The 25,954-nt window shown below is 35.4% G+C and overlaps 1 protein-coding gene across 3 annotated transcripts in view; it reads left to right on the top strand.

The window, feature by feature from the left end:
• The first annotated feature begins 1,114 nt into the window (after nt 1-1,114).
• Nucleotides 1,115-25,954, top strand: part of pain (transient receptor potential cation channel family member painless) — a 122,813-nt gene continuing 97,973 nt past the window's right edge. The window contains exons 1-2 of one of the 3 annotated variants that reach the window (XM_073988543.1): nt 1,115-1,292; nt 1,350-1,635. The gene's annotated coding sequence lies outside the window, so the exon portion shown is untranslated. Of the gene's footprint in view, nt 1,293-1,336; nt 1,636-25,954 lie in introns of those variants that run through there. The other 2 variants (XM_073988544.1, XM_073988546.1) reach the window with 2 other exon arrangements.

Genomic DNA, 25,954 nt, shown 5'->3' with positions numbered 1-25,954 from the left:
TATGCTTGTTACACCATTGGTTACAAATAGAAGTTTCGAAATGTATAGCGGTTCACATCTTATTCGAGATATAAACCGATGGTAAAGCACAAAATCAAACACAAACTATGATGTTCTTATTATGTTGGGAATATGTGTATGGTTTATTCTGAAATTCATAGCGGAATTGTGTGTAAAATTTTTCTTCTTTTGACACTTTTCACTTAGAACCAAGATTCATATTACTTTCATGCATCAAATCGAAAAAAGAAGAATTTTCATAAAAAAATTGGGAAATATTTTCATGTTTTTTTAGCAAAATTTATGTTTTGTGGGACAGTTTTGAACAATCTCAGATAAAGTCCGACTTTAACCCTAAAACGTGTTTTTCAATTTTAGAGACTCCTGGCGATTAGATAAGATTTACAGATTTGGTGTGTTCTGAGACCTATAGTAAAATTTTATGACGAATAATTTTGTAGAATATTTAAATTTGATTTGATCACATTTTATAGGAGTTTTTTAAAGATTTTCGAAAAAAGAACAAAAAATACCCTTTTGGTGAAACGCATGAGGGTTAAAACTTTTAACAAAAATACTCCCCATATCCTCCTCAGTAAAGTTGCCAAAGACACTATATACCTAAAATGCAAGGACTCCAAGATATCTTAACTCGAATATTTCGAAAAAAAAACTAGAAATGGGCGGAGCTTGCCCAGCCTACTTTGGTTACTTTCCGATGTAAATTTTAAAAACGCCGATACACCTGTCTCATATTTTTAGCTCTACTTTCATCATTTACACGGTTTTTCCTATAATTTTGAAAACAGTGTAATTGATGTAACGTCACCTTCCCTTTTTGGTAAATTGTTGTTAAGATCATTGATTAGCCGATTTTATACTTATTATTTGTTTATTTCATTTATTTGTATGTATACGTATGTGGGTAGCAGCCGCTCCAATACTACTTAAATATATATACTGAGTGATCTACAATGAATGAAATAAACAAAGATGTGTTAAGGTGCCCATACCAATATCAATTCTTAACATATCACAAGCTCTCACAACCCACTCACAAAGAGCAACAAACAAAACTTCATTCGATCATCTAGCAGACAGCGTACTGAAATAAGGGGGCATATTTATTATCCAATTGTGGGTAGTAGTAGCATTTCTATGAATTTGAGTGTGTGCGGGTTTATTCGAATGGCAAGCAATGCATGCCGACTAAAAAACCCCCATAAGAATCAACGCGAAAGAGAGGAGAGTTTATGGAGCCGTCGCCATCAGCAACTTGTTGCTTACTTGCTGTTGGTTTTGTGTACTCAATGTAACGTTTAAGCGATTTAATGATGATGTTTTTGCAGAGCTTCGGTGGGTAGTGGCAGCGTTTATTTAGTTTGAATCTTGAGCTATTGCACTGTAGATCGGTAAACGGAAAAAGGCATTGCTTGGAAAAGGCGACCGACGGTGGCGGTAGTGTAGTGAAACGGAAGAAGGAATTAAGAATACCTACATACATACGTACTAACAAGTATACAACAACATACAACTAGTGGTTTGAAGAAGAAAAAAAAAACGTGTAATTGATTTTAATTTCAATTAATTTAGAACACTGCCAGTGAAGAAAATTAAAATACTAAATTCTAAATTGTGAGTGTTGATTTTGTTTTGCATTTTATTTACATACATGTGTCATAATATAATTTAGTGTAATTTTAATTAAAATTTTAAAATTTATTGAATTAAATACAATAATACGATTTTAGTGGTTTACCCATATCAGCATTTATTTGTGGTTTAGTTTTCAAAATGAAAAATTAAAAAAAAAAATAAAATTAATAACAAACTTTGAATCATCATAATTGCATGTGGATGGATAACCAACATTGCAAAGAAGAGAAAAACAACGGATTCAAACAACAGCAAAAAGTGCAATTTAAAACAAGTTTCATGTTTAGTTTCTAAGTTTTTTTTTTGCAAATACTCAAACAAAAATACGTTACAAAGAAATATAAAAACGAAAACATGTTTTAAACCAGTGCTTCATCATCACAAAAACAAACCGTTTGAGCGATCAATAAACTCTTGTATCGTTTTCATGTGAATTCAAACTGCAATGTATCCGCTATAGCTTAGAAATATACATATTTTGGCGCATTAAATCATCGTTTGGGATAATTAATCAAAATTAAAGAAAAAAAGCAAAAATAATAAAAATAAATTTCTAACGGAGTCGATTATAAAAAACACTACAACGTCGATAGATTCTGAAGAATAATATCCATTAAATACAATTTTTAACATTGCGATGTCTTCAACAAGCAAACAAAAAATGTGGATCCATTACTGTTTTTTTTTTCAAAAAGACTGAATGTCGAAAATTCCAAACTACGGATGGAATATGTAGCATTTTTTTTAAATACGCCAAATCGAGTAGTATCGTTAAAAGGGACTACGCCTACGATGGTCTATACTTTTTGGCAAAAAAACGAACATTGTAAGCATTCCGGTATCAAAAACTACCCTCGTATTTCTCTTAATCAGATCTTTTAATTTCGTATGATCAAATCAGTTTTTACAGTGTTTTATTAACTTGCTCTGTTTCATGTCTGTTTATTTCAAATCTGGTAACTCATTTTAAGACAGTTGCAGTTGAATGATCGTGATAAAACTTTGCACACTTTTCAAGTTTGGATGACAATACATGAATATGAGCCCAAAACCAATATGGGTCAATTTTTTCCAATAGCCCCCATATAAGGGTACCACCCGATTTCAAGTATTTTGAGGATTTTATCTTCATTTTTTACCCCGAATTGGCTGTAGTTTGACTTTTGGAGTTCCCAATGAGCCTGAAAGTTCCCCATCAAAAATTGTGGACATAGGTCCAGTTTTTGTATAGCCCCTATATAAAGGTACCACCCGATTTCAAGTACATATATAGAGGATTTTATCTTCATTTTACCCCGAATTGGCTGTAATTTGACTTTTGGATATCTCAATGGTCCAGAAAATTTCCCATCAAAAATTGTGGACATAGGTCCAGGTTTTGATATAGCCCCAATATAACGGTTTCCGATTATGGAGGTAATTGAAACAAGTAAGAACGGACCGAACTTGTTATACCTTGTAATACTTCTAAAATGGAACAATTAGTTTCCTTTGGTTTATTAAGATGACTACTTATTAAATTTCGTCGATCTATACCGACAAATTCCTGCGGAAAGTTTTTAGACTCAAAGAAGACTAATTACCAAATTTCCGATATTTTGGTAAGATAATGTGGCTAAAACTTAAAAAATACCAAAAATTATGAGGTCTGCTTCTATGGGGGATAAAGGAAGACGTAGACATATCCTAATAATTCTTTTCAGCAATACTTTATAAACCCCTGGAAGACTAAATAACAAAATTCAGTCATTTCGGTTGGATATAGTCGTCACAACCTTTACTATTACGAAAATTGGGAGGTACCGTGTTATGGGAGCTATATCAAAACTTCGATCTATACCTTCAAAGTTTTATACCCCAAATGATGACTAAACACAAAATTTCAGCCAAGTGGGAAGAATATTGAGGCCTCAACTTTTAAAATACGGAAAATCGGAAGGTACCGTTCTGTGGGGGCTATATGAAGACGTGGGCCTATACCGACAAAATCCTGGGGAAAGTTTTTTACTCCCAGCGAAGACTAAATACCAAATGTTAGCCTTTTCGGAGGAATATTAAGGCCACAACCTTCAAAATACTGATAATCGGGAGGTACCGTTCTATGGGGGGTATATGAACGCGTGGACCTATACCGACAAAATTCTGGGGGAAAGTTATATACACACAACGAAGACTAAGTACCAAATTTCAGTCATTATGGTGTGATAATAAAGCTAAAAATTTAAAAATACCGATAATCGGGAGGTTGCTGTATCAAAACGTGGACTGATATAGCCCATTTGCAATACCAAACATCCTAGGAGTAATAGAAACTTCTATACCAAATTACAAAACTCTATCTTAAAAATTGCGAGCTGTATCTTGATTTCTACAGACGGACGGACAGACGGACATTGTTATATCGACTTAGAATTTTACCCTGATCAAGAATATATATACTTTATAAGGTTTCCGATGAATATTTCGATGTGTTACAAATGGAATGACATATTTAATTATACCCTCCATATTATTCATTAAGTTACATGCATACGAAAATCGTGTTTCAGCACACATTCAGCCGCGTAAAATTGCCGCATCTATATTTGTGCTGAAACACGATTTTCGTATGCTTTGACTTTTGACTTAAAGCCGGAAGAACATCCAACTTAATGAATTAAGCCAGAAATCCTCTTATGTGACGAGACCTTTTAACTTTGCACACTTTTCAGATTTGGACGACAATACATGAATATGAAATTAAAACAAAGATTAGTCCATTTTACAGTGTTTTATTTAACTTGCATTTCAACTCTGGTAACTCATTTTCCACACTTTTGCAGTTGACCAATCGAACTGAAACTTTGCACACTTTTCAGATTTGGATGATAATACATAAATATGGGCCCAGTTTTTCCTACAGACCCCATAAGGCGGTAGCACCCGATTTCAGGTATTTTGAGGATTTTATCTTCATTTTTGCCCGAATTAGCTGTCATTTATCATTTCCAATGATACCGACATTTCCCACCAAAAATTGTGAACATAGGTCCAGGTTTTGATATAGCCCCCATATAGTGGTACCGCCCGATATCAAGTGTTTTAAGGATTTTATCTTCATTTTTTGGCTGTAACTTGGCATTTAGAGTCCACAATGGTACAGAAACGTCCCCACCAAAAATAAGTTCATAAGTTCAAGTTTTGGTATAGCCTTTATATAACGGTACTACACGATTTCAGGCATTTTAAAATTTTTATCTAAATTTTCGGCCTATAATTTTGTTCTCAGTGGTCAAAAAAATGTATTTACTAAAAAGTTAAAAATAAAATATAATTTAAAAAATTTAAGTTTCAGTGTTTTATTTAGAAATGCACTTAAAACTAGGAAATTACTTGTCGCTTAGCCTCAATAAATATATTCTTTCTCATGATGGAATCTCTCAAATAAAACGCTTGCATTTAAATTATAAATGGTGGCAAAATTAAACGGCAAGTGTTTTATTTGAGAGATTCCATCATTAAGAAGAATATACTACTTGATGCTAAGCGAAAAAATAGTTTCTTCCTTTTAGTGCATTTATGAATAAAACAATGTAGCTTATTTTTTCCGGTAATTTCAGTATAACGACCTATCTTAATGATTAAAATAAAAAATAAATATTACCAACTGTATATAAAACGACATAAAGTGACATACATATTTACCTGAAAATAAATAAAAATATTTTTTATTTAATTTGCAAATATACATGCAAAAATGAAAAATTTGCCTTAGAATTCAAAACCCTTTAGGGGTTAACTCTTCTAGACTAATATCATCGCTAATTTGCCACAGCCCATACCAAATCAATTCGGAACATGGACTTGTGAGGTACCTTTATACGGGGGACTTTATCATAAAATCAAAAATTGGCCTGAGAATTCAAACCCCTTTTGGGGGTTTCCTCTTCTGGCCTAATACCATCACCCCATTTGAAATTCATCACACTCCATAGCAAATCGGTTCGGAACAAGGACTTGGGAGGTACCGTTATAGGGGGGCAATACCAAAATCTATACCTTTATTGAAAATCTTCTGCACGAAGGTTTTTAACTCCAAAAGAAACCAAAATAAAAATTTTCAACCAAATCGTTTGGGAAATGTGGCCAAGGCAGGGACCTACATTGAATATTTTCATCGAAATGGTGTGCTGGCCTATGAGAAAGGAAGAAAATATATGAGGCTATACCAAAACGTGGACCTATATTCATGATTTTTATCATTAATCTTGCAAAGTATAGCGCATAATATTCGGTACCCATTTTCTTTGGTTAAAGTTATATAAAAGGGGTTCGAAAAAGAAGTTCGGCCTATGAACGCAAAATAAACTGACGACCATTTGCTTCGAAGTGCTTCTTCCATGAACAACATTCGTTGGATTTGACTCGCCTTTGAAGACCCACATGGTCGATTGCTGTTTTGTTTCGGGCTGATACACATGGATCCAAGAGCTGGATCTAACGAGAGAAAAAAACATGTTTGCGGCCAGGTGTTCATTCCACAACAAATGTTAGTTGGCGTAAGAAATGTCCAAAGATGTCTCAATCTCACGGTATATATACACCGATCTTGTATTTTCCGTTCACGCATGGCTTAATTTTTTCTGGCACAACGCCCGTTTTTGGACGACCCTCACGACCTTCGTCTTTTAGCGAGTGTCGGCCACGATTGAATTCATTAAACCAGATTTTCATAGTGCTATAGGATGGTCCTTTATCGACATACAAAAATTTAATTTGATCGTCGAAAGTTGCGAAAAATGATCGTACGAAAATTATCACAGGCAAATTCAATTTTTTGCAAAGTGATTTTTTCAAGTCACTGTAAACAACCCAACACATGGTGGTATGACAAACTTTCCCGAGTAAGTTTAGGCAAAATCCGTCAAACTTTCCAAGAAACAAGTCAAATGACATCTGGCAACACGCAGTCGACAATACAATTTTTAGCACGATTTGTTCAAAGCCACACTCACAACTTCCGAATTCTTCGCTCAATGAAAGTCATTACAGATTGAAAAGAAAAACTCCTCGTCCCTGCAAAAACGCTCTTGCATTTGAAAAATAAAAGTTCGATAGAGATCGTTATACCCTACACCACTATGTGGGTAGAAATAATGGTCGTAGACCCATATTTATATACACCAAAATTAATGTCTCGATGAGCTGAGTCGATCTGGCTATGCGTGTCCGTCCCTCCACTCGCATGTCTGTGCATCTAAACTTTGTAATCACGCTTCAGGTCGAAATTTTTATCGGATCGTAACCAAACTTTGGGTGTTTATATTGATTTTGGTGATGGTCGGATAGTATTTAGAGGTCCGAATAGGCAAACAACTTATTTGGAGAAAAAGTCAACGTTCTTTTCCAAAGCGAATATCTCAGCTTCTATAAGGGGTATACCAAAAGCAAAAACAATGACAATAAAAGTAGTAAATATCACATTTCTAACGATTTAAAGTGGGTTGTCGTAGGTGGTCAAACAACAAAGATATTCACAATAGTCGCAAATTAAACCTAACTTTTCATTTTTTGATTTTAATTATAATGAAGAATATCACAGCTTTGGTTGAGGACTTTCCAAAAGCAAAGCTTGACTATGAAAGTAGAAAATCTCATCTTTATAATGATGGAAATTAAGTTGGCGTAGGTGGTTAAACAACGGAGATATCGCAATGCATCCCATTTCTTCATTTTTTGTAATTACGCTACAGGTCACAATTTGATAGGATCGTCACGAAATTTTTGCGGTTAATAGGGCTCCCAGAAGAAGCATAATGAGTTTGGTGATGGTCGGATAATATTCAAGATTCGGAATGGGCGCAAAAATTATGTGGACAAAAATTCAAAGTTTTTTTTCTTATGCGAATATCTCCGCTTTTAGTAGTCGTATTCCATAAGGAAAGCCCGTCAATGGATGAGGAAAATATCACCCTGATTATGATGCAAAATAGGTTGGAGAACATTTTTCATTTTTGGCTAAAGCCATTTTTATTGAATAATTCTTATTGCTAAACAGAATGGCTTACTGCTAGATTAATAGAAAAGTAAACATGCGACAATGCGCCGCCTTCTTAAGTCCTAAAATTTATGCTGTGATGAGGCCACTAGCAAACTATCATTAACATTACAAATTTCATATCAGAATATTTAAACGCCCAAAAAATCAATTTAAAAAAGACGAATTCAGGTTAAAATACTTATACTAGAACTTAAAACTACTTATAACTAAGACTTAAAGCTACTATTTACTAATATTTACAAAGCAATTACAGTGTCAGTCAAATCCATTTTGTTGTATCTTCTATGATAAAACATCAATTTTTCATTATTATTATACAAAAGACCCTCATCTTTAAGCTTAGGCAACGCCGCAGGGGGTAAATGTTTGCGCGTGCGTAGTGTTTCGGAGTCAAGGGAGCATTCCAGGGATCTCTCAACCAGCGAGTTGTCCAGGTGGTTAGCCGCCTCGACAAAGTTTAAGGCACCTCTTATTAAAAATCTATCAATTCTTTCTATACCGGGTAGATCATATGTTACCCTGCATGAGGGTTTTTTATTGTTCCATCATCACTGGTGGTAGGTTTTAATCCCAAGCAATATGTCAAAATAGACCGTTCCCATCGCCTGAGCCGCTCCATTTGAGCAGATGATATGGTAAACCATACTGGGAAGGCGTATGAGACCACGGGTCTAATGATCTGTTTGTACACTAATAGTTTAATTCTGTTGGCCAGACCCCCGGTATGACGCAGAACACTATGGTAACCAAAGTATATTTCGCTCTATCGAGTATAAAATCCAAGTGTCGGATGAACTCCAGCTTCTCACAGAAAATAACACCTAGGTACCTGATTTTATCCGTGACTTCCCAATTTTAAGAACAGGTGCATACGAATTAAAATTAGGATAAACAATCTTGGATTTGCCTTTGAAGAAAATGACTGAGCATTTCTCTGCATTAAGTTTAAGGCGCCACCTTGTGAAATACCTGTGTAGTTCGTCCAGATATATATTAAGGCATTGCCCCCAGAGAATTAGCTCTAGGGCCAGAAACCGCCAGAATGACATCGTCGGCGTAAGACAGAAGCAAGCCTCCCCGGGGAGGCTCAGGAATGTCGCTAACAAATATGTTATGGAGCATAGGGCCCAAAAGTGAACCCTGTGGGACCCCTGCTCTTACTGATATTCGGCTCGAAAGTCGATCTCCTACCTTTACTTTAAAATGCCTATCCCCAAGGAAACTCGACACTAATCTACATGTATGCGCATCGAAGCCAAATTGTTTCATTTTAAAGAGAATGCCTTTATGCCATACCGAGTCAAACGCCCTAGCAACATCGAGTCTAACAGCAACTGTGCCGTAGCGCTTTTCGAACCCTTTAATGACGAATGAAGAAAATACCGTTAACACGTGAGACGTGGAATGTCCCCAGCGAAAACCAAATTGGTTGTCCTTCAAAATTCGTTTATCCTCGGCCTGAACCCTAATACGGCTCAGAATAAATGATTCGAATAATTTACCGAATGCCGAGAGTATTGAGATTGGCCGATAACTGCCACAGCTTTCAGGCGAAGAATCTCTATTCAAAAGAGGCACAACCATGGCCTCCTTCCAAGCCTTAGGAAAGTAATCTACATTAAAACAGGGGTTAAATAAAATACACAAGAATCCAAAGACGACAGAGCCGGCCTTTTTTAAGGCGGTGTCGGGGATTCTTTCGATTCCACTAGACTTTTTATTGGGTCTGCGCGCAATCGCACCGCCGGTATCCTCAGAATTTACGAAACCAGCCTCCCTCCATCTGGTTTCGTCACCGATTGCAGAACCGTCCGCCGTGAACGCGTCACAGAAGGTAACCAAGGGGGACCGATCGTCCATCCCCTCTACATCTCGGTGTACCAAGCTGTGTAGCGAATGATCAATCGGTCCAACCATGGGTCGTAACGCTCCCTCAACGTGATCAGCGATGGACTCGGCTTTCATGTTATCATCGACGATGCGAACGCCCAAGGCATCCACCAAATCACCAACAGGGTCCCTAACTGAAAGACCGACAGCAGTTTTAACCTGTCAAAATGTTTTGTTGTTGACATTTATATTTTCCAAAAAATTCAATGATTCGATCTAGATTTCTTATGTCAGCCCTGAGAGCCGGAAATCTAGAGGGATCCAATGATCTCCTAAAGGTCCTAGTGAGCCTACGTTTTTCCCTTATAAAACTCTGAATTCTTGGACTATAGGCTTTGCTAACTTCTTTCATATTGGAAATTATTATTTATGCGAGATAAATAAAATCCAAGTGATAAGCCGCTCCTAAGAAAAATCGCCTCTGAGAGATAAGTACTTATGTACATACTGATTAACTTAACCTATGGATAACTGTCATTCTATCAGACAGAGCAAAGTGAGTGAGTAGGGTACAATATAACTGATATCAGAAAATACAAAATTTTTTGTTTGTAAGCAACACACAAAAAAAAACGATAACAAATTAAATGTAAATTTGTTATTCTCGGCAAAAAAGTGAATATAATTAATGTCAGCATCAGTGCAATTTAAAAGCGAAATTAAACTCAACTTATTTATCATGTATGTGAATGACGTCATATATTCATATACGTATGTATATCCATGTGGCATTTGTGTTGACATCAGTGTTGCCGAATTTGACGATTTATCGTCATTTTGACGATTTTTTGGCCCGATTTTTTGGTCCAAAATGACGATTTTTCACTTAAGCCAGAAATGCATGAAATAAAAGACGATAACTACACTTTGACCAAAATTTCCGAAAGATTTTAAGAAAAACAATGTTCCAAACTCGATTTTTAAGCTTATTTAATGTTTTATAGCAATTTCCAGACGGAGTGGCTATATTTAGGCACATATCGTTTAGTTTTGTTAATGGATGAAAATCTTCCTTGAAAAGTTTTCGAGATAAAATATTAATTGTATCTATTTTGTTGTAAAAAATATGAGTCCAGCTTTATTAACATCCTATTAATGCCCCCTTTAAACTGTCAGCCAGTTCACGGTGCTCTTGAAACAAATTTAAATGGAAGGTGCTTACACCTGGGAAGTTTTAGCGGATTCTGAAACTACAATGTCCATAGATGAAAAAATCGAAAAACAAAAAAAATCGCCGGAGCGCTTTTTAAATAAATCGCGATTCAAGTTGACATTTTTAGGGGTAGTTTAGGTTTTCACTATTTTGCTTAGAAACCATAGGTCCAATGAAAATGAGACTGAAGAAAATGTTGTAGCTATGGAAATTCTCTACAAGATTGACTTTTACGGTATTTTCGTAGGTTTTACCATTTTTGAGATATTGAAGTTCAAATTGGGACAATGCACTGACTGTATCGCCCCCTTATAAAACAATGTCATGAAGGGTGCGTCTTAACCAACTTTTAATGAAAACCGCTTACACAGGGGAAGTTTTTGTCAATTCTGAAACAGCAATGTTTATAGATGAGAAAAATCCAAAAACAAGAAAAAATCGTTGTAGGGATTTTTAAATAAATCGCGGTAAAAATTCACATTTTTAGGTGTTTTTTAGGTTTTCACGATTTTGCTTGGAAACCACAAGTCCAATCGCAATGGAGCTAAAGAAAATGTTGTAGCTGTGAAAATTCTCTACAGGATTGACGCTTATGATTTGTTCTCAGGCTGTACCATTTTTGAGATAAAGAAGCTCAGTTTACATTTTTAGGTTTTTTTGTTAGTGTTTCGCGATTTTGATTGAATACGGCAAGTCTTATCGGCATGGCACCTGAGAAAATCTTATAGCTGTGAAAATTCTCTACAAGACTGGCTTATGTAATTTTTCCTAGGTTGTACCATTTTTTTAGATTTATAAGTTTAAGTTGGGAAATTACAGTCATGACATTGTTTTATAAGGAGACGATACAGAATTGAATTGAATTTAAATTGTCCCATTTTAAACTTCTATATCACAAAAGTTGAAAAACCTACGAAAATATCATTAAGGTCAATCTTGTAGAGAATTTTGATAGCTACAACATCTTCTTTATTCCCATTTTGATGGGACTTGCGGTTTCCAAGAAAAATCGCAAAAACCTAAACAACCCCTAAAAATGTCAACTTGAATCGCGATTTATTTAAGAAGCGCTCCGGCGATTTTTTTTGTTTTTTGATTTTTCTCATCTATGGACATTGTAGTTTCAGAATCCGCTAAAACTTCCCAGGTGTAAGCACCTTCCATTTAAATTTGTTTCAAGAGCACCGTGAGTTTTGAATGACAATTTTTATCAATTTCCGACTGCCCAACGACCAAAATGTACGTGTACCGACAAACATGGTGTGTCACACTGTCAAGAAAGCGATTTTTGAGCTAAGCTGTAATTCAAAATGACAATGTGTACCCAGCTTTACCATGCTGCATTAATGCAAACTCGATAACCATAGGAAACTATCATCTACTGAGTGCTGTTTTTATAGGGTATTTAAGTGATATTGGGTTAGATTTATTGCTGTGGGTTGTATATCTTAAGTTGCCAGTCTCATTCACAAAAATATCAGCGAAAAATCGCATTAAACGGTAACCAAACTGAGTTTTGGACTATGTTGACGATTTTTTGACGATTTTTCAAATTTTAATGACGATTTGACGATTTTTTTGACGATTTCCGATCAAAAACTGTCGGCAACGCTGGTTGACATACAAGTGATGACGTTAATTCTCAAATACAATGATATGAACTGGCATCATCTCCTCACCACTACTACAGCATTAGTCTTTAGTTGTGTATTTTTAGCATTTTTGGTCGACTTCCAAACTCGTCACAAAACCAAACAGCATATTTTGACTAATCTCTTCCTTGGCTTAATCATCAGAGTGAACTTCAGAAATAAAATCCAAAATAAGAAAATGCCACCATCGCCATCACCACAAGCAGAAAACCAAAAACCAAGCAACATGTGGTTATTTCCATTTTAAGATTACTTGAAATGTTGTGGGCACATTCACGGTTTTGGAAGTGACAGCATACGAATGTCACTTGTGGCAGGCAAACTTTTAGTGAGGGGAAATGATGTGTAACTTAAGTTAAGCAAAGTTTAAGTTCCTAAATGGTGGCGTTCAACTGTTATATCAGGCAGTTTGCATGAAATATCTCTCACTTCCTCTCAAATTTGTGTACTCATTTTGTTTTTAAATTTTTTGACACACGAAATTTTATAGACGTCTGCATCCTTTTGCATTGTAGTGTATGTAATCACAAATTATTAAACCAGCACAGTCTTAGTATTTTAATATGTGTGTTTTCAATGTGAAACTATCAGAAGAGTGAATTGTCGAAAATTTTTCATATTTTTTATTTCCTTCACCATAATATGGAGTGTATAATTAAATTTGTCATTTCATTTGCAACACATAAAAAATTACTCGGAGGCTCTATAAAGTATATATTCTTGATCAGCATACAATTCTAAGTCGAAATAGAGATGTCCCTCTCTCCGTCCGTCTGTCTGTCTGTTGAAATCAAGATACAGGCCGCACTTTTTAAAGATAGAGTTTTTAAATTTGCATAGAATTTTCTATTACTCCTAGTATATTTGGTATTGGAAATGGGCTATATCGGTTCACATTTTGATATGGCCCCCATAGAACGGTATCTCCCGATTTTCGGTATTTTGAAGGTTTTAGCCACATTATAACAACAGAATGGCTGAAATTTGGTATATAGTCTTTGTTTCCACTTGAAATTTGTCGGTATAGGTCCACGCCTTGATATAGTCCCCATAGAGCGATACATCCCGGTTTTCGGTATTTTGAAGGTAGTGGCCTCATTATCACACCGATGTGGCTGAAATTTGGTACTTAGTCTTCGTTGGGGGTAAAAAACTTCCCACCCGAAACTAGTCGGTACAGGTCCACGTCTTCATAAAGCCCCCATAGAACTGTACCTCCCTATTTTCGGTATTTTCAAGGGTTTAGCCTAAATGTCCCACCGAAATGGCTGAAATTTGGTATTTAGTCTTCGTTGGGGGTACAAAACATCCCACCTGAATTTTATCGGTATAGGTCAACGTGTTAATACAGCCCCTTACAACTGTACCTCCCGATTTTCGATGTTGTTGCCTCAATATCCTATCGAAATGGCTGAAATTTGTTAATTAGTCTTCATTAGCGGTATACAACTTTTCACCTGAAATTTGTCATAGGTCCATTTCTTCATATAGCCCCCGTAGAACGGAACCTCCTTATTTCCAGTATTTTGAAGGTTTTAGCCTCATTATCATACCGAAATGACTGAAAATAGGTATTTAGTCTTCGTTGGGGGGTATAAAACTTTCCACCTGAAATTTGTCAGTACAGGTCCACGTCTTTATATATGCCTCATTCAACGGTACCTCCCGATTTTCGGTATTTTGAAGGTTGTCGCCACAATATCCCACCAAAATGGCTGAAATTTGATATTTGATCTTCGTTGGTGGTTTTAAACTTTCCACCTGAAACTTGTAGGTATAGATCGACGTCTTCATATAGCCCCCATAGAATGGTACCTCCCGATTTTCGGCATTTCGAAGGTTTTAGCATCAATAATCCTCCGAAATGGCTGAATTTTGGTATTTAGTCTTCGTTGGGGGTAAGAAACTTCCCACCCGAAACTAGTCGGTATAGGTCAACGTCTTCATATAGCCTCCATAAAACGGTACCTCCCGATTTTCGGTATTTTCAAGGTTTTGGCCTTAATGTCCCACCGAAATGGCTGAATTTTGGTATTTAGTCTTCGTTAGGGGTACAAAACTTCCCACCTGAAGTTTATCGGTATAGGTCCACGTCTTCATAAAGCCCCCATAGAACTGTACCTCCCTAGTTTCGGTATTTTCAAGGTTTTAGCCTAAATGTCTCACCGAAATGGCTGAAATTTGGTATTTAGTCTTCGTTGGGGGTACAAAACATCCCACCTGAATTTTATCGGTATAGGTCCACGTGTTAATACAGCCCCTTACAACTGTACCTCCCGATTTTCGATGTTGTTGCCTCAATAGCCTACTGAAATGGCTAAAATTTGTTATTTAGTCTTCATTTGGGGGTGTACAACTTTCCACCTGAACGGAACCTCCCGATTTCCAGTGCTATGAAGGTTGTGGCCTCACTATCCCAACGACATGGCTGAAAATTGGTATTTAGTCTTCGTTGGGGGTATAAAACTTTTCGCCTGAAATTTGTTAGTATAGGTCCACGTCTTTATATAGGCCCCATTCAACGATACCTACCGATTTTCGGTATTTTGAAGGTTTTAGCCTCATTATAACAACAGAATGGCTGAAACTTGGTACATAGTCTTTGTTGGTGGCAGAAAGCTTTCCACTTGAAATTTGTCGGTATAGGTTCTCACCTTCGTACAGTTCCCATGGAGCGGTACCTTCCGATTTTTGATATTTTGAAATTTAGTCTACGTTGGAGGTACAAAGTTTTCCATTAAAAATTTGTAGGTATAGGTCCACGCCTTGATATAGTCCCCATAGAGCACTACCTCCCGATTTTCCGTATTTTGAAGTTTGTTGTTATAACATCTCACCGAAATGGCCGAAATTTGATATTTAGTCTTCTTGTGGGGTATTAAACTTTTCACCTGCAAATTGTCGGTGTAGATCTACGTCTTCATATAGCCCCCATAGAGCGATACATACCGATTTTCGGTATTTTGAAGGTAGTGGCCTCATTATCACACCGATGTGGCTGAAATTTGGTACTTAGTCTTCGTTGGGGGTATAAAACTTTCCCCCATGAAACTATTCGGTATATGTCCACGCCTTCATATAGCCCCCATGAAACTGTACCTCCCTATTTTCGGTATTTTCAAGGTTTTAGCCTCAATGTCCCACTGAAATGACTGAAATTTAGTACTTAGTCTTCGTTGGGGGTACAAAACTTCCCACCTAAATTTTATCGGTATAGGTCCATGTCTTCATACAGCCCTTACAACTGTACCTCCCGATTTTCGATGTTGTTGCCTGAATATCCTACCGAAATTGCTGACATTTTTTATTTAGTCTTCATTAGGGGTATACAATTTTCCACCTGAAATTTGTCTGTATAGGTCCACTTCTTTATAAAGCCCCCATATAACGGAAACTCCCGATTTTCAGTATTGTGAAGGTTTTGGCCTCAATATCCCAACGACATGGCTGAAAATTGGTATTTAGTCTTCGTTGGGGGTATAAAAATTTCCACCTGAAACTTGTCGGTTTAAATCCACGTCTTCATATAGCCCCAATAGGGCGGTACCTCCCGATTTTCGGCATTTCGAAGGTTTTAGCCTCAATATTCCTCCGAAATGGCTGAAATGTGGTATTTAGTGTTCGTTAATGGTATAAAACTTCCCACTTAAAATTTATGGTTATAGGTCCACACCTTTATATAGCCCCCATAGAACGGTATCACCCGATTTTCGATATTTTGAAGTTTGCAGCCTCAAAATCCCACCGAAGTGGCTGAAATTTTGTATTTAGTCTTCATTGGGGGTATAAAACATTTCACCCGAAGCTTATCGGTATAGGTCCACGCCTCCATATAGCCCCCATGGAACGCTACCTCACGATTTTTGGTATTTTTATGGTTTCTGCCCCAATATCACACCTTAACGACTGAAAATTGGTATTTAGTTTTCGTTGGGGAAACAAACCTTTCCACCCGAAATTTTCGGTATAGGTCCACGTCTTCATACAGCCCCCTACAACTGTACCTCCCGATTTTCCAGGTTGTGGCCCCAATATCCTACCGATTTGGCTGAAATTTGTTATTTAGTCTTCATTAGGGGTATACAACTTTCCACCTGAAATTTGTCTGTATAGGTCCTTGTTCATATAGCCCCCGTAGAAAGGAACCTTCCGATTTTCGGTATTTTGAAGGTTGTGGCCTCAATAATCCCAACGAAATGGCTGAAAATTGGTATTTATTCTTCATTCGGGGTATAAAACTTTCCACCTGCAATTTGTCAGTATAGGTCCAACGGTACCTCCCGATTTTCGGAATTTTTAAGGTTGTCGCCACAATAGTCTTCATTGGGGGTATTAAACTTTTCACCTGAAATTTGTCGGTATAGGTCTACGTCTTCATATAGCCCCCATAAAACGGTACCTCCTGATTTTCGGAATTTTCAAGGTTGTTGCCTTAATATCCAATATCATCCTGTTTCCCTGGGTCATGCCAGTAAACCTTGGAATATGTTTCATATAAAATCGTTTGAGCACGAATTCCGCCCAGAAAAAAATGGCAAAATTTGATCTCTTTAAAGGAAAATGTGAAAAATATGAAAAAGAATTATCTGTGTATGTTTCTAAAAAAAAAACAAAGCCAACATATTTTACTCTACCCTATTATACCCCGTAGACTAAACGACCCACACACGTACTTAAAAAAGTGTTAGCACTAACATTGTTTGACAACAACAACATATTGTGTCTGCTCATACAAAAAATTGTTGTTAAACTTATGTTTGGTAGTACATACCCGCTTTGTCGACCACTGACCTTTTAGGGCCAACAATTAAATCATAATTTCTGCAACTTATAGTTTTATACGCGCTACGCACATTTGAAGCTTACCGTTTTTGTAATATTATGTTGTTGTTGTAATTGTTGCCGTCTACTGTTGTTTCATACAGCGTGGATATAAAAATATAAATAGGCTCACCATAAAAGTTATCTATTATAAAAATATTAAACCTAATTAAAAATATTGCAGACAATCGCGTTTCAAATGGTCGAAAGTCAGAAACGGGAAAATGGAAATGAAATTTTGAAAAATAAAATTAGTTAATATAATTTTTGTTTAATATATATTTAATAGTTTATATAGTAAATAGCCATGTGGCAGAATGTTCATAAGTTTAATTGAAACTGTATCAAAGCGATGCCACAAAGCAGGTCAAAAGTATGTCAGATTTGTGACTTCTTCCTTGTACAAAAATTTGTGTTCCGTCCACACTGCTACAGTGAAAAGTGAAACGTATACACAAACTCATTTTGAACTTTTACTTAAATCGTTTCTTTTACATAAAGAACTGGTTTTATTTGCTCTGATTTCATATTCTACACTTTGAGAGAACTGCTAGTAGGGGATTTCTTTAAATCCGACTACATACATATGTACATATGTTTGTTCTTTGAAAAATGTTGGGCATTGCTTTTGGCCAAATTAAAAAGAAGACAATATCTCAGTTGGATGATTTTTAATTCCCATTGAATTCAAGGAACAACTAGTCCTGACTATGGAGAGCAGCAAACAAAACTTGTTTTTGTACATTTTTCATCGATTTTATTTCCCATAGATGGTCTGGTTGCAAACAAAGTTTATATGAATAAAAAACCAACATTCTTACTAAGTTTCGCTTGACTTTTAGATGCTATTGTTTAATTTTTTTTTATAAGCTGCATTTAATAAGAATTTTTGGCACAATTTTTAGAATATGCATTTTCGGATTATTTGGAAGTTAAGTTACATTAGTTTTAAACTAGAAATAACAGCCATTACGCTCGAATACAATATGTTGTGCATTGCGTTCATATTGGGCTGTTTGGTGAATGAAGTTAGGAGTGGAAGAATTTATTCAAATTTGTGACTTAGTATACTGTGCGATATGAGAAGAGAAGGATAATATTTTTTGATTCTCTACTTGGAAATAGGACCTTCCAACCCATTCGAGCTATATCAACGCTTCATTCCAATGTAGAACTTTAAAGACTTTCTCTAACTCGATAACTCGACACATTGGCAAATTTCTCGAAAAACCTGGTCAAAACTCTAAAAAAAACTCTTTTAAATGTGATCGTATTAGATCAAAATATTCTACGAATTTGTTCGCTTTAACATTTTACTATAAGTCCTAGAATACGTCAAAATTCTGTGTCTTATCTAAACTACAGAAATATTTAAAAATCTAAAACCCATTATAGGGTTAAAGTCGTACTTCATCTGAGTTTATGGAAAATTGTCCCATAAAACATTGTTTTCGCTCTAATAGGCAAACAAAAAAATAATAAATAGGGGGTTAAAATTCCGCCATTTGAGATACACTCAAAAAAACTACTAAGCCAAACCAAACAATAATTATGCAATTTCTTTATAAATAAAAATCAAATGTCTTTCGTTGGTAATGACATCAGTTGAGAACGGCTGGACCGATTTGAACATTTTTTTTTGTTGGGAAATGTTCGCCATAACCCGACTTAGGTTTTTATGCAAAGAAAATTTGACCACACCCACTTTTTCCGATTTTCAATTTTTAAGAAAATTTGACCACACCCACTTTTTTCGATTTTCAATTTTTATCTTTTCTTCAAAAACTACTGAACCGATTTTTCTGAAATTGACAGGGAATGTATAGGAATGGTCCACGGTTAAAATGGAAAGAAAATTTGACCACGGCCACTTTTTTCCATTTTCAATTTGTATCTTTTCCACAAAAAATGCTATATTTACAATAATTACGGATGTATTGGTTTGGAAATTAATTTGCGAGACAATTGTGGTTGTGTCTTTAACCTTACGTACTTATTTAAAACAAACGCTACATTTGCAATAATAACGATTGTATCGGTTTGAAAATGTACGAATTAAACTAGAATCTAGGTACTTCTTTTATGTTTATGTTTTATGTTTATATGTTATATCTCAAAAATACTGAACCGATTTCCATGAAATTTGCAGCAAATGCTCAAGGTCTGCCGTGGCAATGTGTACTTTATGAATTTCAGAGGAGGTGGGGTACCTTCCCATTTCTTTCTTTCAACGCTATTTGTATATACCAAACTTATGGTTATATCGGTTTCAGCATTAATTTTGGGAGACAATGGGGTTGTGTCTCCGACCTTAGGTACATATTTGGAGCCAGAATACCGCTTACTTTTTTAAATATGTTATGTCTTGAAAACTGATGACCACGCCCACTCTTTTCAATACATTATTTTTACAAAACTACTGAACCTTATTTCATGAAATTTTCAGAAAATGTTCAGGAATGACCCGTGGTACAAAACGCTATATATTTGTTGATGAATTTCGGAGGCCTGTTGTTTTATAAATGCAATATTCGCTAAACTTATGAAATTAATTTTCGAGACAACGGTTGTTGTGTCCCCGATGAAAAGTTCTTTCTTGGTTCGAATCGGTTGATCCGTTCGAGCGTTATCATGTACACCGTCCAGACAGACGGACGGACCGACATGGCTACATCGACTCCAAATTGTTGGACACTAATTTCGTACAAATATACTTGGGGTCTTAAACCGTTATTTCGATGGGGCACATTTTTTTCCTGGTTTATAAATAAACCAGTAAGGAAAGGATCATAGTCGGGCGGGGCCGACTATATGATACCCTACACCACTGTGAATATGTAAAATATAGGAGATGTATATCAATTTGAACTGATTTCTATATAATATGGTACACTTATTACTAGACAAAATTCCGTCACACATTCCAAATTTCATCAAAATTGGACAGATCGGGCGAAAATTTATACGGGAGCTATATCCAAATCTGAACCGATTTCGATATAATTTGGCACACTTATTTCAAGACCGAATTCAGTCACATATTTCAAATTTCATCAAAATCGGACGTATATAGCGTGTTTGGTGCAGCAAACACGTCAAATCGGCCGAAAATATATATGGGAGCTATATCCAAATCTGAACTGATTTCGATGTGACTTGGCACATTTATCTTTAGACCGAATTTAGTCACACATTCCAAATTTCATCGAAATCAAACATATATAGCGTGTTTGGTGCAGCAAATGCATCAAATCGGCCGAAAATATATATGGGAGCTATATCCAAATCTGAACTGATTTCGATGTAATTTGGCACATTTATTTTTAGATCGAATTTAGTCACACATTCCAAATTTCATCAAAATCGGATGTATATAGCGTGTTTAGTACAGCAAATACGTCAAATCGGCCGAAAATATATATGGGAGCTATATCCAAATCTGAACCGATTTTCACAAAAAGCAATAGCGTTCTTCCCATGGCTAAACAAATTATATTACCCAATTTTCAGCTGAATCGGACAAAAAATGCGACCTGTACGTTGCGAACAAAAATACATGGACAGACGGACGGACATGCATAAATCGACTCAGAAAGTGATTATATGTACATATATCCCCAAAAGGATCTATGGGTCTATTTCGTTTCCTTTTGTATGTTACATACAAATGCACAAAGACATAATACCCCTTACCACAGTGTGGTGTAGGGTATAAAAATTACAAATTCTTATGTACCTAACGCACACAATGCTTCAATGTTTGAAAGGCACTCGTACACGCAGAAAAATTTATGTTAGAAATATGTTTGGATCCAAGCAAATATATGTTTGGGACCGGTTGCAAACAAATATATGTTTGCAACATTTTGTAACATATCTCAATTTGATATGTTTGGGTAAAACATATTTTTTATGTTAGAACATTTTTTCATGGGTGGAGAGAGGATGTTTGTCAACGAGAGTAATAACAGTGCTCTCGCGGCTGTGGAATGCTGTTTTATAATAAAAAGTTGTGTGTGTGTTGTATAATAGAAGACGTAGAACCGAAGAAGGGGGGCTTTGGTGGCATGTATTCGTCAAACTCGTGTGTTTCTTGTTTTGTTGTTGTTAACCAACGTAGCAAGCGAAGAAGAAAAGAAGAAATGATATGAATTATATTTTTTTCTTTCTTCAGTGTTTTAGTTGCCTTTGTAGAGTCAAGATGGTAAAGTGAGTGAATAAATCAGTGTTTTGTGTTTTCTTAAAGAAATTGTGCTTTTTACATCTTTGTGTTTATTTCAGCTTTAGTCCATATTTTGTTGTATTCAAGTATTCGAATAACAACAAAATGTTTTACAGTGGATATGAAATTGATTAGTTGCGGGCGGAGGGTAGGAAATACTATAGTTTCAGTTGTCACCAAACAACTTCATCAGTTCCCTTTTCCGCCGACTCTGTATCGATAAACAGGTCAATAAGCCCATCCAGCAAATTAAACAAAATGAGAAATTTGCTATATGGCCCTAAAACTGATTACCCTACAATTTGAGTCGAACTAAAGAATTTTATATCCACCACTGTTTTTATGTCGTCTTTGCTTTTCTTTGAAAAGCTTTTCTTTGAAAAGCAAAGACGACATAAAAACAGGGCCATATAGCAAATTTCTCATTTTGTTTAATTTGCTGGATGGGCTTATTGACCTGTTTATCGATACAGAGTCGGCGGAAAAGGGAACTGATGAAGTTGTTTGGTGACAACTGAAACTATAGTATTTCCTACCCTCCGCCCGCAACTAATCAATTTCATATCCACTGTAAAACATTTTGTTGTTATTCAAATACTTGAATACAACAAAATATGGACTAAAGCTGAAATAAACACAAAGATGTAAAATTCTGCAGTCCAACAATAAAAAACGCCAACAACAATTGTGCTTTTTAGGTAAATTAAATGCCCAATACATTTTATAATTGGAAATTTTATAATTGAATCAATAAGGTGAATGGAAATATTTTATTGGACAAGGAAGAAATCGCATTTAATATTGGTAATTACATACATACTTATGTATATTTGAAATATGGCATATCCATATTTATTTATTACATTACATAATCATTTGATTCTAGATGCCGATTCCCGCTGATGATTTCAATTATGAGGACAATTTGTTTTATTTCACAACTAAGGAGAAGCGTTCAACTACGTTTTTATATATTTTTCCTTTTTAAAAGTGTGACTATTTACAAATTATTTCAATCAGTTTTTCTTTTATTAAAGTGTGTTATGTATTTCTTTGGAATTTTGTATGTACATTGCACATATGCACATTTTAAAGTGTTTTACATTGAATTTTACGCTCCCTTGCTCTCAGTAAGCGCCCACTGGTGCATGTGTTTGTTTTTTTTTTGTGCCTTTTGGGTTTGTATTTTTTTGCACCCAAACATATAAAATGTTTGCACCCAAACATAAAATTGTTTCCACCCAAACATATCTTTGTTTGCACCCAAACATATATACCTTTGCACCCAAACATAAATATCTTTGCACCCAAACATATATTTGTTTCCACCCAAACATATATTTGTTTGCAGATCCAAACATATATTATGTTTGGGACTGTTGCAAACAGATATATGTTTGCTGCAAAATATGTTTGGGACACATGTTAGAGAGGCGGTTTTTTTTTGCGTGTATAAGTTAGACCTACGAGAGCTTAGGTCTGAAAAAAAATTAAGATCGTCTAGATCCTAATTAAGATCTTCTAGATCTTGTACGCGTTGCTTTGTCGAAAAGGAACGCGGACCCTTTTAAACCCGGAGTTCAATTATCAAAATTGAACTTAAGTGACACTTATCAAAAGTTTCGCCGCTCCCGAATTAAAAAACCGTTTGTTGATTTAAGACGACTTTATTCACTGACAGTTGGTAAAAGAGTGAAGTTAATGTTGTATTACAATCATAAATAGATTACAAATATTTGCTTATTTGACATTATGATTTTCCATGAAATCATGTCACTTAGCTTTTAATAATTTGTTATTACCAAATTCTATTAAATTTGTCTGCACGCGTCGAGCGTTGCATTGATTGACCGGAAATTGCATTTCTTGGGTTTATTGAAATCGGACAGACGAAATGTTCTGCAAAGCAGTTTCATTGAGTTGGCTGCTTTTGCAACGGAAGTGTATTTTCTGATTTATTAAAATAATTAATTGGAATTTAATATTTGGGGCAGATGAATGTCTGCAATGTGCTTTAACTGGAATTGAGTTTAACAGAGTATGCAACTTTATTGTTGCTGAGCTTTAGTTTTATTAGGGAAAACAACATATTATGTGTTAACTCCTCCCCCTTTAAAAACGATTGTCCTCAATCGTTAGAAATATGGTAGGTCATCCACTTTTTGTGGCCCTGGTACTTGAACTTTGTTTTGAGTGATTGGGAGGATCTGTGTTAACCCGTGACTAGGGGCAATTGTATGAAAGACTACGTTTTGTCGTTTTTTCATGAAAAACCCAGTTATCAATAGACATATAGCAAAAATTGAAAATAGAGAGAAAATTGTATATTTGGTAACAGCTGCTTCTGACTTGAGTTCATGGATGGACTTAGTATTATTAATATGCAAATGGTTTAACATTTCCAATGATAAAAGATTTATAAATTCATCTTCGACAGGCGTTTGTTGTATTGCTGGTGGATTAATTCTTGATAATGGAGCTTCTAAATTTTTGTACAATTTGTCATTAATGCGTAACGTTGCATTGTGGAATTCTATCAAAAATGTTCCATTTAAAGTCTTGTTATTTACTGTTCCACTGAAATCATTAAGAAAAATGACACCGGGTGAAATATTTTCTATCGGAGGAATATGATACGCGTTAGTTATTGGACAGGATGAATTCGATCCGTGTAGTAACGGTGGGATGCAAGTATCGTTGGAAATATTTACCAATTGGTCATTTTGACAAAATTTTACATGTTTTGTTACAACGCATTTGCTTTTTACGCCAAATATACTGTTATTATTTTTTATAATTTCATTAAACTTAGTACTTATAATTCTATTATTTCTTTTTACAGGTCTGATTAAAAAATTATGGAATATTTCTTTGCTAGTTAGAGGGATTACAATAATATATAAAAGTTTTTTCTGATTGTACAATACTTTAATTTTTGCAAATTCTAGGGCTTCTTCTATTGATGTCATAGTTAGTATCTTGTTTTTATTTCGTGCGTAAGGAGTGGGAAAAAAAGGATTGGATTTAGGTATGGCTTGTGTTATTTTCCATTGTATGTCATTAACGAGGTTCCTGTATCTGTCTATGTCTATGATGTGGATAATGTAGAGGTGCAAAAAAATGCTAGGGTTCTGTAAAAAGAAATATAAAGAAGGTCTCAGTTTTTAATGTTGCTTTTATGTACTTCTTTTCCTGATTCTGTAAGAATAGTTGTAGAATGGTTTTCTTTTACTATCTCTTTTTTAAATCTTGGAGACAATTTGGTCCCTAGACGCTTATGGATTTTTACATAAATTTCGTCACCTGGGTCAAATTGTTTGATCGGTTCCCGATTTTTATTATGGGTTTTAAGGTCAGCTACCTGTTTGTCTCGTAATCTTTGGATATTATCTTGTCTTGCTTGATCATACATTTCGGGGTCTATGCTAACTCGTCGTCCGAAAAATACCTCGAGTGGTCTTTGTCCTGTTGTGCTATGTATAGTATAATTGTATTCGTAAATTGCTCTGTCCAATAGTTCAAGAAACGTAGGGTATGTCCGTTCAGTGCGAAGGCAACGCATAATTTCAGCTAGGGTTGAGTGAAATCGCTCAACCTGACCGTTCACGACACTCGCGTATGGTGGAGCTTTGTAGATTTCTATTTCCAATTGGTCTTGTAACATAAAAATTATTGATGCCGAATTAAAGGATTTCTCATTGTCAAAAACTATAATTTTTGGAACACCGAATAAAAATACTAATTCTCGTAAAGGTTCTCTTATATCTTCAATGGCTCTTGACTTAATAATTCTACCCTGCGCGTATTTTGAAAATTTATCCAATGCTGTGAGGACAAGTTTATTCTCCGTTTTGAAAATATCAATGTGAAGGATTTCTCCAGGATATGAAGGTATTGGTGTTTCCCTTAGTTCAGGCTTCGGTGGATGCCTGTCGTATTTGTTTTCTTTGCAAACAGTACATTGTTTTACGATCTTGTTAATTTTATTGTTCATACTGGGAAAATAATATTTTTCGAGAATCTGTATTTTATTTTCTCTGGCATTTCTATGAGCTCTTTTGTGTGTGCTTATAATTATTTCATCCTGTTGGTTACTATCTTTAATATCTTCAACTTGGAGGTTCGTAAATCTAATGCGGTATTTTGCAAAGTGCTGTGGGAAAATTTCTTGAATTTTTCCCATTAATGTCTCGGGTGCTTTGATGCCATTGAGTACAGAGGGATTTAAGTAATTTTTCAGAATTTGGATTAACTGATCAGAGGTATAATCTATTCCTGGAAGTATATGCCTGTGGATGGTTGGGAATACTATATCGAACTGATAGGAGTTTGTTGCACTAGGGTCAAAGATTATCTGATTCTTAAAAACGTTTATTGGTGCTTCGACACTATAAATAAGGTTATGTGAGGAACTATCGTCACTATGTGTCATTTCCGACATAGAATTAACTTGCGATACTTCAGGCACTCTAGATAGGGCATCTGCCACCACGTTACTTTTTCCTGGTTTATAAAAAAGC

The sequence above is a fragment of the Musca autumnalis genome, unplaced genomic scaffold (genome assembly GCF_047663935.1).
Source record: "Musca autumnalis isolate F117 unplaced genomic scaffold, ASM4766393v1 scaffold_5, whole genome shotgun sequence".
NCBI lineage: Eukaryota > Metazoa > Arthropoda > Insecta > Diptera > Muscidae > Musca > Musca autumnalis.
Note: the sequence above shows the minus strand (reverse complement) of the source record. Positions and strands in the feature narration are given on the sequence as shown.